The sequence below is a fragment of the Neomonachus schauinslandi genome, chromosome 3, assembly GCF_002201575.2.
Source record: "Neomonachus schauinslandi chromosome 3, ASM220157v2, whole genome shotgun sequence".
NCBI lineage: Eukaryota > Metazoa > Chordata > Mammalia > Carnivora > Phocidae > Neomonachus > Neomonachus schauinslandi.
The window spans coordinates 151,433,156-151,448,535 of NC_058405.1; positions in this window are offsets into that span (position 1 = coordinate 151,433,156).

The following is a 15,380-nucleotide window of genomic DNA, read 5'->3' on the forward strand; positions in this document are numbered from 1 at the left end:
TCCAAGATCATACAGCAAAGAGGTGGGAACAGGAATCTGGACCCAGTCAATTGGGCTGTAAAACCTTGTGTTCTCAACCATCAAAATAAAGACAGGGCAGAGGGTAGTGTAATCAGTTTTGCAATATGCTTAGATTCAAAATGTGAATTTGTTTCAATGCAAAAAAGGAAACAATTTGGGCATAATGCAAATTTCAGTTTATTTATTCGGGATTTCAACTGAGAAACAGTAAATACAGAACATTACAAGCACCGAACCAAGCCACTTAGGGACACATACACTGCAGTATGTACAAACCTCAAACATCGATCATTCACCTCTGATGTTTTAAACTTTTTTTCCAATCTTAGATAACCCTCCTTCCTCCACCATTACACTGTAACTAACAAGCTGCAACCCTTTCAATGATAACTACGGCAAGGAAACTTCAGGTCTTTTTCAAGGTAAAGTGCCATATTCATTATGGCATATGTGTATTTTTAAACTATTTAGTGAGTGTAAAATTAGACTTTTTAATGATTTTATGCCTATTTTTAAATTTCTTACTAATGAAATTGTTTAGTATGTGTTTCTAAATCCATTTTTGCCATAAACCCGGAGGTTTTAGTGGCAAATTTTGTATAGAGCTGTGATTTTTAGGAACACATATGTCCTGTTACAGCTGAATTGACAGTAACCTATTTCATAATCAGGGGCATAAAAAGGCACTTCCTCAGTTTCACTTGCTTGTTAAGCATGGAGCAAAGTTTTAAACTCTATTCCAAACGCAGAATTATTTCTACTACATTTGGCTGATATTTCTATCTGAGGAGCAATACATGTAATTGGCATATTCGAATCAGTCTTTTTTTTTTTTAAGTTGCATTTATTTTAAAGTTGCATCCTTCTAACAAGTTAGAATTCATATGATGTTTAATTTTATAACATCTTTTATTTATTTATCTTAAGCAAGCTCTACACCCAACGTGGGGCTTAAACTCATGAACCCAAGATCAAGAGTCACATGCTTTACTGACTGAGCCAGGCAGGCACCTCTTCATATAATGTTTAATTCTGGAGGCATGACATATTTTTACCTTAAGAGCAAGGGCTGGTATATATAAAACATTTTTTAAATAATTTTACTAGGTTTTTGAGAATAATTCAAAGTTCCCATTAGAATTAAATTGTCAATATATTTTATTTGCTTGTTTTAATGTAAATGACCCTTGTTTTAGAAATCAGTTATCATATATTTAACCAGTATCTTGGGAAGTTGGCATACATAATAAAAAGTCTAATTTGGGGCACCTGGACAAATCAGTCGGTTGAGCAAACAACTCTTGATTTGCACTGAGGTCCTGATCTCAGGGTCTTAACATAGAGCCCCCCCATCGGTTCTGAGCTCAGCACAGAGTCTGCTTGGGATTCTTTCCCTCTCCCTTTGCCCCTCTTCCCGCTCACTTGCTCTTTCTCTCTCTAAAATAAATAAATAAATACTATCTCTCTTTTTTTTTTTAAGTCTAACTTTATTTTTGGATCTTTGAATTGATGGCTTTGAGTCCCCACCTATCCCATCTTGTTGCCCCACTTGGGGGCAAGCCAATCAGAAAGCCCAGGAGCTCCATCCTTTGGCATTAACAGGAAGTTCAAACTACATAAGCCCCAGTCCGCCCATGGCAACCCTCACCCCAGGAGTAGGAGACCTGGATTGCGTCTGGTCCCAGGAATTCAGCTGGATAGGGATCAAACCATTCTGAACACCTACGAACTCAACAGGAGATCAAAGAAAAGAATAGCAACAACTCTCTGAACAGAAAAGCGACTGCTTTCTGGAAGGTAGGACGTGAGGAGAAGTGAATCCGAGGTGATATTTGGGAGGATAGGCGGCGGGGGAGGGGGCCTCCGTCGGCCGCTTCTAGCAAGTGATAGAGCTGCAGAGCACAAAATCGGAACTTTTAGAAGTCAGCTCTGCTAAGGGACGTCACTCCGGTGGCTAAGCGGGGGGTGGAACCCTCCGGGACAGTGTGGTCTCAGGACCCTCGGGGTCACAGAAAGACCAGGGGTGCCTGAGTGCAGCAGAGCTCCCAGGTATTGGAGCGGGGAAGCCGGCTGCAGAGACAGAGCCGAGGAGTGGGCTCTCAGCTCGGGGTTGCCATACACCGTGATCCGCGGCACCGTCGGGCCACTGCTCCTCCAGCAGGGACCCAACAAGCGGCAGATCCGGGGAGACTCACCTTCCTCCCCCGGGAGGAGCCGCGCGGGAGTGCACCGCAGGGATCTGCTGGGTTTGGAGACTCCACCTGGGGTCGGGTGCCAGAGATAGAAACGCACGGTGACAGGCCGGGTGAGCACGGAGTGTGGCCGGAGACGGGGGAGATGGGAGTGACTGACGGCTTTTCTCTGGGGGCTCACTGAGGAGCGGGGCCCTGAGTTCTCAGTTCCTCCGGGGCAGAGATTGGGAGGCCGCCATTTTCACTCTCCGCCTCCAAAGCTGTACGGAAAGCTCGCAGGGAACAAAAGCCCCGGAGAGCAAACCCGAGCAGATTACTTAGCCGGGAGGGGGCAAGGGCGGGGCAATTCCACCTCCAGCAGAGACATTTGGAAACCACGGCAACAGGCCCCTCCCCAGAAGATCAGCGAGAACAGCCAGCCAACACCAAGTTTACCGATCAATGAGAATGGCAGAACTCCAGCGTTAGGGGAATAATACACATAGAATCCATGGCTTTTTTTACCATGATTCTTTAGTCTTTCAAAGTTAATTTTTTTTAACCTTTTTTTTTGAATTTTTCTTTTTCCCTTTTTCAACCAACATCTTATCAATCCTTTTTTTAAAAACATTTTTATTTTTCATTTTTAGAGTCATTCTATCCCTTCATAGTAGTTACCCTTATTTTTGGAATATATATATATATAAGTTGTTCTCTCTGAAATTTTGAGATACAGTTTCTTCTAACAGATCAAAATATACCCTAAATCTCTAGTGTATGGCTTTGTTCTAGTCTCCTGCCTGATCACATTCACTCCCTTTTTTTTTTTAAATCCTCTTCTTTCTTTTTTCAAACAACTTCTTATCAATTCCTTTTATAAAATTTTTTATAATTTTCATCTTTACAGTCATATTCCATCCCTTCATCATATCAACACTTATTTTTGATCATATATAAGTTTTTCTTTCTTTAAAAATTTGGGAGGCACTTTCTTCTAACAGACCAAAATACACCCAAAATCTAGAGTGTGGCACTGATCTATGCACCAGCCTGATCATATTTGATCATATTCTGTTTTTTGTTTTGTTTTGTTTTGCTCTTTTTTTGTGTGTTTTTATATTTTTCTTTTTTTTCCTTTTTCTTTTTTCTTTCTTTCCCTTTCTTTTCCCCTGGCTTCAGGTCTTTTCTGATTTGTTTAGAGTATATTTTCTGGGGATGTTGTTACCCTGTTAGCATTTTGTTCTCTCATTCATCTATTCTCCTCTGGACAAAATGACAAGATGGTAAAAAATCACCTGAACAAAGAGAACAAGAGGTAGTACTGACTGCCAGGGACCTACTCAATACAGACATTAGTACAATGTCGGACCTAGTGTTCAGAATCATGATTTTAAAGATACAAGCTGGGCTTGAAAAAAGCATGGAAGTAATTAGAGAAACCCTTTCTGGAGAAATAAAAGGACTAAAATCTAACCAAGTCAAAATCGAAAAGGATATTAATGAGGTGCAATAAAAAATGGGGGTGCTATCTGCTAGGTAAATGAGGCAGAAGAGAAAATCAGTGATATAGAAGACCAAATGATGGAAAAAAAAGAAGCTGAGAAAAAGAGAGATAAACAACTACTGGATCACGAGGGCAGAATTTGAGAGATAAGCGATACCATAATATGAAACAACATTAGAATAATTGGGATCCCAGAAGAAGAAGAAAAGAGAGAGAGAGGGGCAGAAGGTATATTGGAGCAAATTATAGCAGAGAACTTCCCTAATTGGGGGAAGGAAACAGGCATCAAAATCCAGGAGGCACAGAGAACACCTCTCAAAATCAATAAAAAGAGGTCAACACTCCGACATCTAATAGTAAAGCTTATGAGTCTCAGAGACAAAGAGAAAGTCCTGAAAGCAGCTCGGGAGAAGAGATATGTAACCTACAATGGTAGAAACATTAGATTGGCAACAGACCTATCCACAGAGGCCTGGCAGGCCTGAAAGGACTGGCATGATATATTCAGAGCACTAAACGAGAAAAACATGCAGCCAAGAATACTATATCCAGCTAGGCTGTCATTGAAAATAGGAGAGATAAAAAGCTTCCAGGACAAACAAAAACTAAAGGAATTTGCAAACATGAAACCAGCCCTACAAGAAATATTGAAAGGGGTCCTCTAAGCAAAGAGAGAGCCTAAAAGCAACATAGACAAGAAAGGAACACAGACAATACACAGTAACAGTCACCTTACAGGCAATACAATGGCAATAAATTCATATCTTTCAATAGTTACCCTGAATGTAAATGGGCTAAAGGCCCCAATCAAAAGACATAGGCTATCAGATTGGATTAAAAAACAAGACCCATCGATATGCTGTCTGCAGGAGACTCATTTTAGACCCAAAGACACCTCCAGATTGAAAGTGAGGGAGTGGAAAACCATTTACCATGCTAATGGACACCAAAAGAAAGCTGGGGTGGAAATCCTTATATCAGACAAATTAGATTTTAAACCAAAGACTATAATAAGAGATGTGGAAGGACACTATATCCTACTTAAAGGGTCTATCCAACAAGAAGATCTAACAATTGTAAATATCTATGCCCCTAACATGGGAGCAGCCAATTACATAAGGCAATTAATAACAAAATCAAAGAAACACATCGAGAACAATACAGTAATAGTGGAGGACTTTAACACCCCCCTCACTGAAATGGACAGATCATCTAAGCAAAAGATCAACAAGGAAATAAAGACTTTAAATGACACACTGGACCAAATGGACTTCACAGACATGTTCAGAACATTCCATCCCAAAGCAATGGAGTACACATTCTTCTCTAGTGCCCATGGAACATTCTCCAGAGTAGATCACATCCTAGGTCACAAATCAGGTGTCAACTGGTACCAAAAGATTGGGATTATTCCCTGCCTATTTTCAGACCACAGTGCTTTGAAACTAGAACTCAATCACAAGAGGAAAGTTGGAAAGAACTCAAATACATGGAGGCTAAAGAGCATCCTACTAAAGAATGAATGAGTCAACCAGGAAATTAAAGAAGAATTAAAAAAATTCATGGAAACCAATGAAAATGAGAACACAACTGTTCAAAATCTTTGGGATGCAGCAAAGGCAGTCCTAAGAGGAAGTATATAGCAATACAAGCCTTTCTCAAGTAACAAGAAAGGTCTCAAATACACAACCTAACCCTACACCTAAAGGAGCTAGAGAAAAAACAGCAAATAAAGCCTAAACCCAGCAGGAGAAGAGAAATCATAAAGATCAGAGCTGAAATCAATGAAATAGAAACCAAAAGAACAGTAGAACAGATCAATGAAACTAGGATCTGGTTCTTTGAAAGAATTAACAAGATTGATAAACCCCTGGCCAGACTTATCAAAAAGAAAACAGAAATGACCCAAATCAACAAAATCATGAATGAAAGAGGAGAGATCACAACCAACACCAAAGAAATACAAACAATTAGAAGAACATATTATGAGCAACTCTATGCCAGCAAATTAGATAACCTGGAAGAAATGGATGCATTCCTAGAGATGTATCAACTACCAAAACTGAACCAGGAAGAAATAGAAAACCTGAACAGACCTATAACCACTAAGGAAATGGAAGCAGTCATCAAAAATCTCCCAACAAACAACAGCCCAGGGCCAGATGGCTTCCCAGGGGAATTCCACCAAACATTTAAAGAAGAATTAATACCTATTCTTCTAAAACTGTTCCAAAAAAAATAGAAATGGAAGGAAAACTTCCAAACTCATTTAATGAGGCCACCATTACCTCGATCCCCAAACCAGACAAAGACCTCATCAAAAAGGAGAATTACAGACCAACATCCTTGATGAACATGGATGCAAAAATTGTCACCAAAATACTAGCCAATAGGATCCAACATTACATTAAAAGGATTATTCACCACGACCAAGTGGGATTTATCCCTGGGCTGCAAGTTTGGTTCAACATCTGCAAATCAATCAAAATGATACAATACATTAACAAAAGAAAGAACAAGAACTATATGATCCTCTCAGTAGATGCAGAAAAAGCATTTGACAAAGTACAGCATCCTTTCTTGATTAAAACTCTTCAGAGTGTAGGGATAGAGGGCACATACCTCCATATCATAAAAGCCATCTATGAAAAACCTACAGCAAATATCATTCTCAATGGGGAAAAACTGAGAGCTTTCCCCCTAAGGTCAGGAACGCAGCAGGGATGTCCTCTATCACCATTGCTATTCAACATAGTATTAGAAGTTCTAGCCACAGCAATCGGACAACAAAAAGAAATAAAAGGCATCCGAATCAGCAAAGAAGAAGTCAAACTCTCACTTTTTGCAGATGATATGATACTTTATGTGGAAAACCCAAAAGACTCCCCCCCAAAACTGCTAGAACTCATACAGGAATTCAGTAAAGTGGCAGAATATAAAATCAATGCACAGAAATCAGTGGCATTGCTATACACCAACAACAAGACAGAAGAAAGAGAAATTAAGGAGTAGATCCCATTTTCAATTGCACCCAAAACCATAAGATACCTAGGAATAAATCTAACCAAAGAGGCAAAGGATCTGTACTCAGAAAAGTATAAAATACTCATGAAAGAAATTGAGGAAGACACAAAGAAATGGAAAAACGTTCCATGCTCATGGATTGGAAGAACAAATATTGTAAAGATGTCAATGCTACCTAGAGCAATCTACACATTTAATGCAATCCCTATCAAAATACCATCAAGTTTTTCAAAGAAATGGAACAAATAATCCTAAAATTTGTATGGAACCAGAAAAGACCCCGAATAGCCAGAGGAATGTTGAAAAGGAAAAGTGAAGCTGGTGGCATCACAATTCTGGACTTCAAACTCTATTCCAAAGCTGTCATCATGAAGACAGTATGGTACTGGCACAAAAACAGACACATAGATCAATGGAACAGAATAGAGAGCCCAGAAATGGACCCTCAACTCTATGGTCAACTAATCTTCGACAAAGCAGGAAAGAATGTCCAATGGAAAAAAGACAGTCTCTTCAACAAATGGTGTTGGGAAAATTGGATAGCCACATGCAGAAGAATGAAACTGGACCATTTCCTTACACCACACACAAAAATAGACTCAAAATGGTTGAAAGACCGAAATGTGAGACAGGAGTCCATCAAAATCCTAAAGGAGAACACAGGCAGCAACCTCTTCGACCTCAGCCACAGCAACTTCTTCCTAGAAACATCGCCAAAGGCAAGGGAAGCAAGGGCAAAAATGAACTATTGGGACTTCATCAAGATAAAAAGCTTTTGCAGATCAAAGGAAACAGTCAACAAAACCAAAAGACAACTGACAGAATGGCAGAAGATATTTGCAAATGACATATCAGATAAAGGACTGGTATCCAAAATCTATAAAGAACTCATCAAACTCAACACCCAAGGAACAAATAATCCAATCAAGAAATGGGCAGAAGACATGAACAGACATTTTCCCAAAGAAGACATCCAAATGGCCAACAGACACATGAAAAAGTGCTCAACATTGCTCAACATCAGGGAAATCCAAATCAAAACCTCAATGAGATACCACCTCACACCAGTCAGAATGGCTAAAATTAACAAGTCAGGAAACGACAGATGCTGGCGGGGATGCGGAGAAAGGGCAACCCTCCTACACTGTTTGTGGGAACGCAAGCTGGTGCAGCCACTCTGGAAAACAGTATGGAGGTTCCTCAAAAAGTTGAAAATAGAGCTACTATACGATCCAGCAATTGCACTACCGGGTATTTATCCCAAAGATACAAATGTAGGGATCAGAAGGGGTACGTGTACCCTGATGTTTATAGCAGCAATGTCCACAATAGCCAAACTGTGGAAAGAGCCAAGATGTCCATCGGCAGATGAATGGATACAGAAGATGTGGTATATATACACAATGGAATGTTATGCAGCCATGAAAAGGAATGAGATCTTGCCATTTGCAACGACTTGGGTGGAACTAGAGGGTGTTATGCTGAGCGAAATAAGTCAATCAGAGAAAGACATGTATCATATGACTTCACTGATATGAGGAATTCTTAATCTCAGGAAACAAACTGAGGATTGCTGGAGTGGGGGTGGTGGGAGGGATGGGGTGGCTGAGTGATAGACATTGGGGAGGGTATGTGCTATGGTGAGTGCTGTGAATTGTGTAAGACTGTTGAATCACAGATCTGTACCTCTGAAACAAATAATGCAATATATGTTATGAAAAAAAAAAGATAGCAGGAGGGGAAGAATGAAGGGGGGGAGATCGGACGGGGAGATAAACCATGAGAGACGATGGACTCTGAAAAACAAACTGAGGGTTCTAGAGGGGAGGGGGGTGGGAGGATGGGTTAGCCTGGTGATGGGTATTAAAGAGGGCACGTTCTGCATGGAGTACTGGGTGTTATGCACGAACAATGAATCATGGAACACTACATCAAAAACTAATGATGTATGGTGGTTAATATAACAATAAAAAAATTACAAAAAAGCGTAAAGAAAGTAAAAGAAGAGAGCTGCCATAAATCAGCAGACACTCAGTTGCTCTGAAATAACTGATCAATGCAAGTCTGTACTTAACCTGTGTTTAATTTATTCAATCAAGTGAATCCCAATGCAGTGTAATTGATGACCCACATGAAATGATAAAATATGTGTTAAGCTGAAGTAGACATGTTTTTTTTCTGATTTGAAAACGGGAAAGTAAGGACAAAACCACTTCTGTATTTTGGAAACTTCTTCCAGTACCAAGTACTTGAACATTAGAATATGTCTTTACGTTGCCAATACTGTGTTGAATTTGTTCCCTTTAGAATGATATGACTTGGTAGCTATAAGCATATCTAAGGGTCAAGCATATGGAAATGGTATTGACCCCTCTGAGTAATTTCCAACATTGCTTCTATTCCAAGAAAACCTGTGTGTTGGAAAGTTAGCACCCCATATCCCCAAAGCTAATCTACTTGATAAATTCCCTTCTGCCCACAATAGAGAAAAAAAAAATAACAAAAACAGATGAGAGCTTTTAAAATAAATAAAGAGCAAATATATACTGTGTTCAGTATTTGAGGCCATCTAAATGTGAACTGCCTTTAACACAAATCAAATACTACAAACCACCTCTCAAATCTTTCATCCAGTGTTGTCCTTTTCTGAAACTGAATTCCTGTCCAATTGATGAATATTTCTCACAACAGTACTTGTTCACTTTGTTTCATTTCAGAGTAAACTAGTCAGAAAGATGCATGTTCCATTTTTTGAAAGATATTTGGACCAGATACAAGCTTTAGTTGGGCCTGGAAAGGCAAAAAATGAAGGTGTAGGATGTTGCAATATTTTCTTTTCATTCGTTTTTATCAAGAATAATTTCATCTTTGTTTTGCAAAGGAGAAAGTTCATATAAATGGTCCCCTTTTAATGAAAATGTAGGAAGTGGCTTACCAATTGTTGAAGATTAGAATAAAGGAAGGGCCCCCTTTTTATCTTTTTTAAGAAATTTGAGTCAATCTTTAATATGATGAGACACTTGATAGGAAGGAGGTAGACTCATAATCTAGTTGCTTCCTTGATATCTCCATGTGGTTGTCCTAAGTCATTTTTGTACGGAAAAAATTAAATACTTCAAAATGAATCAAGAAGATGACTAGGTTATCTTCAATAGAAAATTAGGTATTGTGTAATGCATCTTACTGATTCTTTAGTGTCTCTATACCTTTTATTGTTCCTCTGCTTTACCACTCTGTAAGGTGTGAATTAATGATAGAAATGCAAATTATTCTTGTACCTAGACATGCAAATGAATTTTGTCTCATCAAACACAATTGATTTCTCGGTAGAAGATGCTCTGCATCTACTAAGCAAGTTCATTTCAGTAGTCTTGATTGCTTCTGTATGTGTCTGCTCTTTTGGGTGTTCCTTTGAATTGGTTTGAACATCTTACTGGTCCTCTCATTAATTAATGAGTTAAATAGACTTTTTACACATGCTCATTTCATATTCGTATGAGAGACATGATTTTACCTTTTTTTTTAATACCCTTTAACACCTCATATTAGGATCTAGTGTCCTTCCAGTTTTTCCTGTATCAGAAGCATTGCCATCCATGGCATCATTAATCAATGCATTCAGGAACTTTAGGAACTACTTCAGCATCTTCCTTCTAGTCTCTTCTACTCTAATCTATTTCCAAGTCTTTCCTTTACGGGTGCTCCTATTCAAATACAACAGATCCTAATGGACAGTGTGTCCAGGTTTCTGCCAGTGTGCATGCATTTATGTCATGATATCCCACACCACATTCTGTTGTTTAGACTTTCTCTGCACAATTTAAAAACTTTTCAATGAGCAATATTTTACACAGACATCTTCATATTCAGTTTCCAGGCCCCATATACTCTACTTTCTACATATCTCTTCAAATCATCTCCTTTGTTCCTGTTCCATCATTATGCTAGCCATAGTATGGAGAAAAAGTTGATTTGGACAACTACAGAAGGACGTTGGTCAGTTAAGAGAAGTGGAGACAGTATTAAGTTTGGAGGAGACGGGCATGGCATGCTGTGGTTCAGACTGTCATGGTAAGATATGTTCACGCATGCATCAGGACTTGTTTCCCCTCTATTTGAATGCCATGTTTTTGTGCAGAAGTGTTCGCGAGACAAGTGAAAAGAGAAGTGGTAAATCATTTAGCACTTGCTGGAAGAACACAATTTACTAATCCATCAGTTTATGGAGCCCCTGGAGTACCAGAACAAAAGCCAGGTGGCTGAGCGTACTTAGTATCACTGTATACTGACACAAATATCCCTTATTTAATTACTTTGACAGAAACCAGACCAACCAATACTCAGAACACAGTGGATTGCTGTCTACATTTGGCTGTGTTCTGAGGACTAACCGAATGCATTGTCTTCTGAGAAACACAAATAAGGGGCTTTAATTACAGTATTGCTGAAAACACTCATGAAACTTTATTGCGGATCTTTCGAAATGAGAAGGTATTTTTTAAAAGACAGAATTAATTTACTCCGAATGCAAATCCACACTTCAGTCACTTTAGTTACTCAGCATATTATTCAAAAACACTTGCCACTAGTTCTTTGCTGCCGAAGTGTCAGAATTGTCAACAGCAAATGCGTCAGAATGTTCATGCTTATATTTTTAGTCTCATGAGAAAGGAGGAAAAACAAGAAAGAACAGAAGAGTGGAAACTGAGGTCATTATACATTGATACCTGATGCATTCGAGGGTCCCTTTAGAAGTCCTTGTTATTCTTTTGAAATCGCTTTTAAAAATGTGTCTGTGAGTTTTGTTTTTGATTTAGCGTTTGCTTGTTTGTTTAAGGAGAAACAAACAAAAACCAAGTCATCCCTTACATAGATTTTGAAAAACCTGAGAGGTTTCTAAACTGGCCAGACTTACAGATACTACTACTCAATAATCTCGGTAAGTGTTGTCTGAATGGAGATACCAGTTCAGTAGCATACAGGAAGATTAATGAATCAAGCGAGGTTCTTGAAAACATTTCCTTCAAATAGCCATACGCTGGAGTTTTCAGGCTCATGGAAGAGGTAATTCCTGATTACGTGGGAATGATTTTCCCTATTCATTCTCTATCTTTAGTATCTGATTTTTTTTTTCAAGAAAACTGAATATGAAAGTGAAACATTTACATTACATTGCACAATTACAAGTTTCTTGGCTGATTGAGATTAACAAGGTAGCAAATTAACAGCTTTTGACTGTTTCCTGGTCAGCCAATAGATGAAGGCAAAACCTTCACTTATGGTCTGGTTTCTCCCTCCACAAGGGTTTCTAAGCAAGGAGGTGAGTGACAATTAAAATCCAATCCATAATGTGTTTGCTAACTCAGGAAAAGTAACAATGGCTACTTTTTCTTTAATTTGTGCAGTGGCCCTGATTAAAGCGTAGAGTGATGCTCCAAGGAGCAATTCTGAGGTCCTGGAAAAATAGATCCAGTTTACTGTATATTCTCTAGAAGACTCGACCCTAAGAGAAGACTCAGTATGAGCTGATGCTCTTGTAGTGCTATACTCGCCTCAGTAATGTTTAAGTTTAATTAGGTCATTTAAATTTTGGCATGGCACAGATTTTTAACTTTCTATAGGATTTGTGATTCTTTAAATCCCACTTTGAGTTTGACATTATTTATTTATACTTAACTAATTAATAAATTGTTAAATAATTGGATTTTGGTCAAAAATTATGTGGAGAACTGTGTACATAGCTGCACTCTTTTAGTTTATTGCCTATGAAATTCCTGGCACTTTCATGTATCAAAAATGAGGCAGCAGTATCTTTGTTTACCATATCTGCATGGTAGGAAGGTAAAGCTGATATTGAAAATTCAAATCTATGCTATGGTAGCAATATCCGAAATACGTAAGATATCACAAGCTCTAATTATTTTTTTTGCTTTAAAAAGTTAACAAATTTCAAGCCTTAAAAACAGAATAAAAACATAAAAGTTGTTTTTTCAACATGTAAAGGAATAAGAAATACTACAAAATATTACAAATTTACATAAGCATTTGTTTTTTGTGTTTGTGCGTGCACGTGAGCATGCCTTGACAGATTAAGAACACTGTTTGCACGCACGTTTAGAATTAGAGGTGGTTTTCAGGACATGTTTTAAAGATTTTCTCTTCTGGAGCCAGCAGTCAGTTAAAGCAAGCACATTCAGTAGCTCAAGCTTTTATTTTTCCTTTTGAATACGCCTTTTTGACTTCAAGAGCTCCTTGCTACATAGATGTCAAAATGTATTGCACATTATTTCATATAGCACAAGAGTGCTATTTAAGTTAATTATTGGGCTGATTTTATACAGAGCAACTTGGATCAAGGAAAGCTCAAATGCATCACTGGCTGTTGGCTAAATTGGAAACTTGGATGAATCTTGTTTTCCTTGACATTTTTCTGTTTCAGTATCTGTTCTTTTTTCTTTCCCTTCCCCCCAAGCCAGTCCTCCTGGCCAGGTGATCCATCATCTCAGCCATTTGTAGCAATGTCATCCTCTTCTCAACCCTCCAAATGTTCTCACCTTGGACTGCTAATGCCACACTGCCCGTCATAGATATCTACTTGACAATTCATCTTTGTAAAACCCAAGATACCTCTTTGCTAAACTGATAATCTCTGCTTACGCCCATCAACAAAATATGCCCATGATAATACCATGCATTTTAGTAGTTCTTTATGTAAACAATACTCTATTTTTCTTCCACTCAAACGTTGGAGGTTTTATGTATAAGGAGATTTGTTTTAGCTTCTAAGATCAGGTAGGATAGGTGACCACCCATATAATTATAAAGTCAAGTTTAGAAGTGAAATACTCATCTGAGAATCAAAAGACTTGGCTTCCACTCTCAGCTCCAGCACTGTGCACCTGTGAGATCTTGGAAAGACACTGAACTTCATGATGTTCACTCTCCTCATTTCTGATCTATTGAGAAAGTGAGATCTGGTAAATTTTTTTAATATACCCTCCAGTAGGAGTTCAGATGTGTTTCTTTACAAGTTTGCAATTGTATACTGTTAATCCATCTCTGCAAGAAGAGGATTGAGTGTAGACCATATAATCATTTCAGTTCATTCCGTTCAATTCAAGGATCCAGGGATCACATGTTCCAATCCTATTCTTTAAGTAAGCAGAGTATTATAAAATGGATATTTAAATAACACAAAACAAAGCACAGAAATATGAAAATGTCTTTCAAACTTGCATACCTAGTAAATTTTGAATGGCGAATAGAACTTGAGTTTTCTGATTTCCTAATTTGGCGCGAGCCAAGCTACTCATGCTGTTTGACAAAGTCCAAGTATGGGGGACGATCCTGAAAACAGGAGGCTCCACAGCTGGCTCCTGCTAGTCTCTTTCATTTTGTTTATGGCAATCTTTATAATTGTGGGAATATTTCTGGGCTGGCTCCTGCTATTCTTTTTCATTTTATTTATGGCAATCTTTATAATTGTGGGAATATTTCTGGGGTTTCATGATAAAGTGACTACTCATCTTAGTTACGCCTATCTAAGCAATCATAATGAAACTAATTCCACGAAGAATTAGTTTCTATAGAACAAAATAACAAGACGGTCACGCTCTGTCTAGCACCTTTCTCTTTGCGTACTGTTTTTTAGTTTTAGCGAAAGCCAATAAGCAGAAATCAGTAAAGGTCATGTTAATCATTACAAAGGAAAAATGAAAGAAGGCTATGGCTGTAATCCAGAAAATGATCTAAGATTTGGAAAAACAGAAATATCCTAACGTATAAATAAAGTTCCTCCGAGCCTGTCAGCAGAGATGCTTGCAACCTGACCCTGTGTCTGTGTCTCCTCATTCGCCTACGCGGTCCTTTCCTACGAGAGACCCACCCCGGCTGGAGCTGGACTCCGGCACTAATTCAACCAAGGTTAAAGTGTAAAAGTTATGTTTTGAGCCAGATTTCCAGAGATAATTTCTCATTCTCTGCAAGAATTAACACATGTGCCTGCTTAATGATTTGTTAATGCCAAATCCTTCCACTATAAAGAACATTTAGTAGTGCTTACTCTACTGTAAGCAGTTGGCTATTGTGCCTGAGAAGTGAGTTGTGGCTGCTCTTACCAGCATGCCCTGGCAATCAGACTCTTTTTAACAGATTCAGTATTTGCTTGCCCTAATTACATAGAATTTTGAACCCACAGAACAGAACTTGTTTATCACCTCTATTCTCTTTTCAATGGTTGAGGCCAAGATTGACAGGGAGGGGAGGAGGTAGTTCCCTCTACCTGGAAGTACCCATTTACTTGGAGAGACTTTCCAAGTAAATAGTAAATAATGTGGGACATAATAAGATCCATAGAGGAATGAACAGTACTTAGAAAACCAAATTGAACTTGATCACTTCACACTTGAAATGGATAACAGCACCACAAAATGATTCCCTGCATTTGTCCAAATGGGAAATCATTTCTTTACCTATTCTTTGAAAAGCTGTGAAAATCAGGGATTCTCATAAAAGGTCATGAGAATGGAGACAATACCTCTTTGCCTTTGTTTCTGTTGTTGACACTGGAAGCACCTGGTTTAGTTAATCATATTATTTTCATTGTTTTAGACAAAGATCTTGTCTCAAATACTTAACCTATTGATATAATTTTTTTTTGT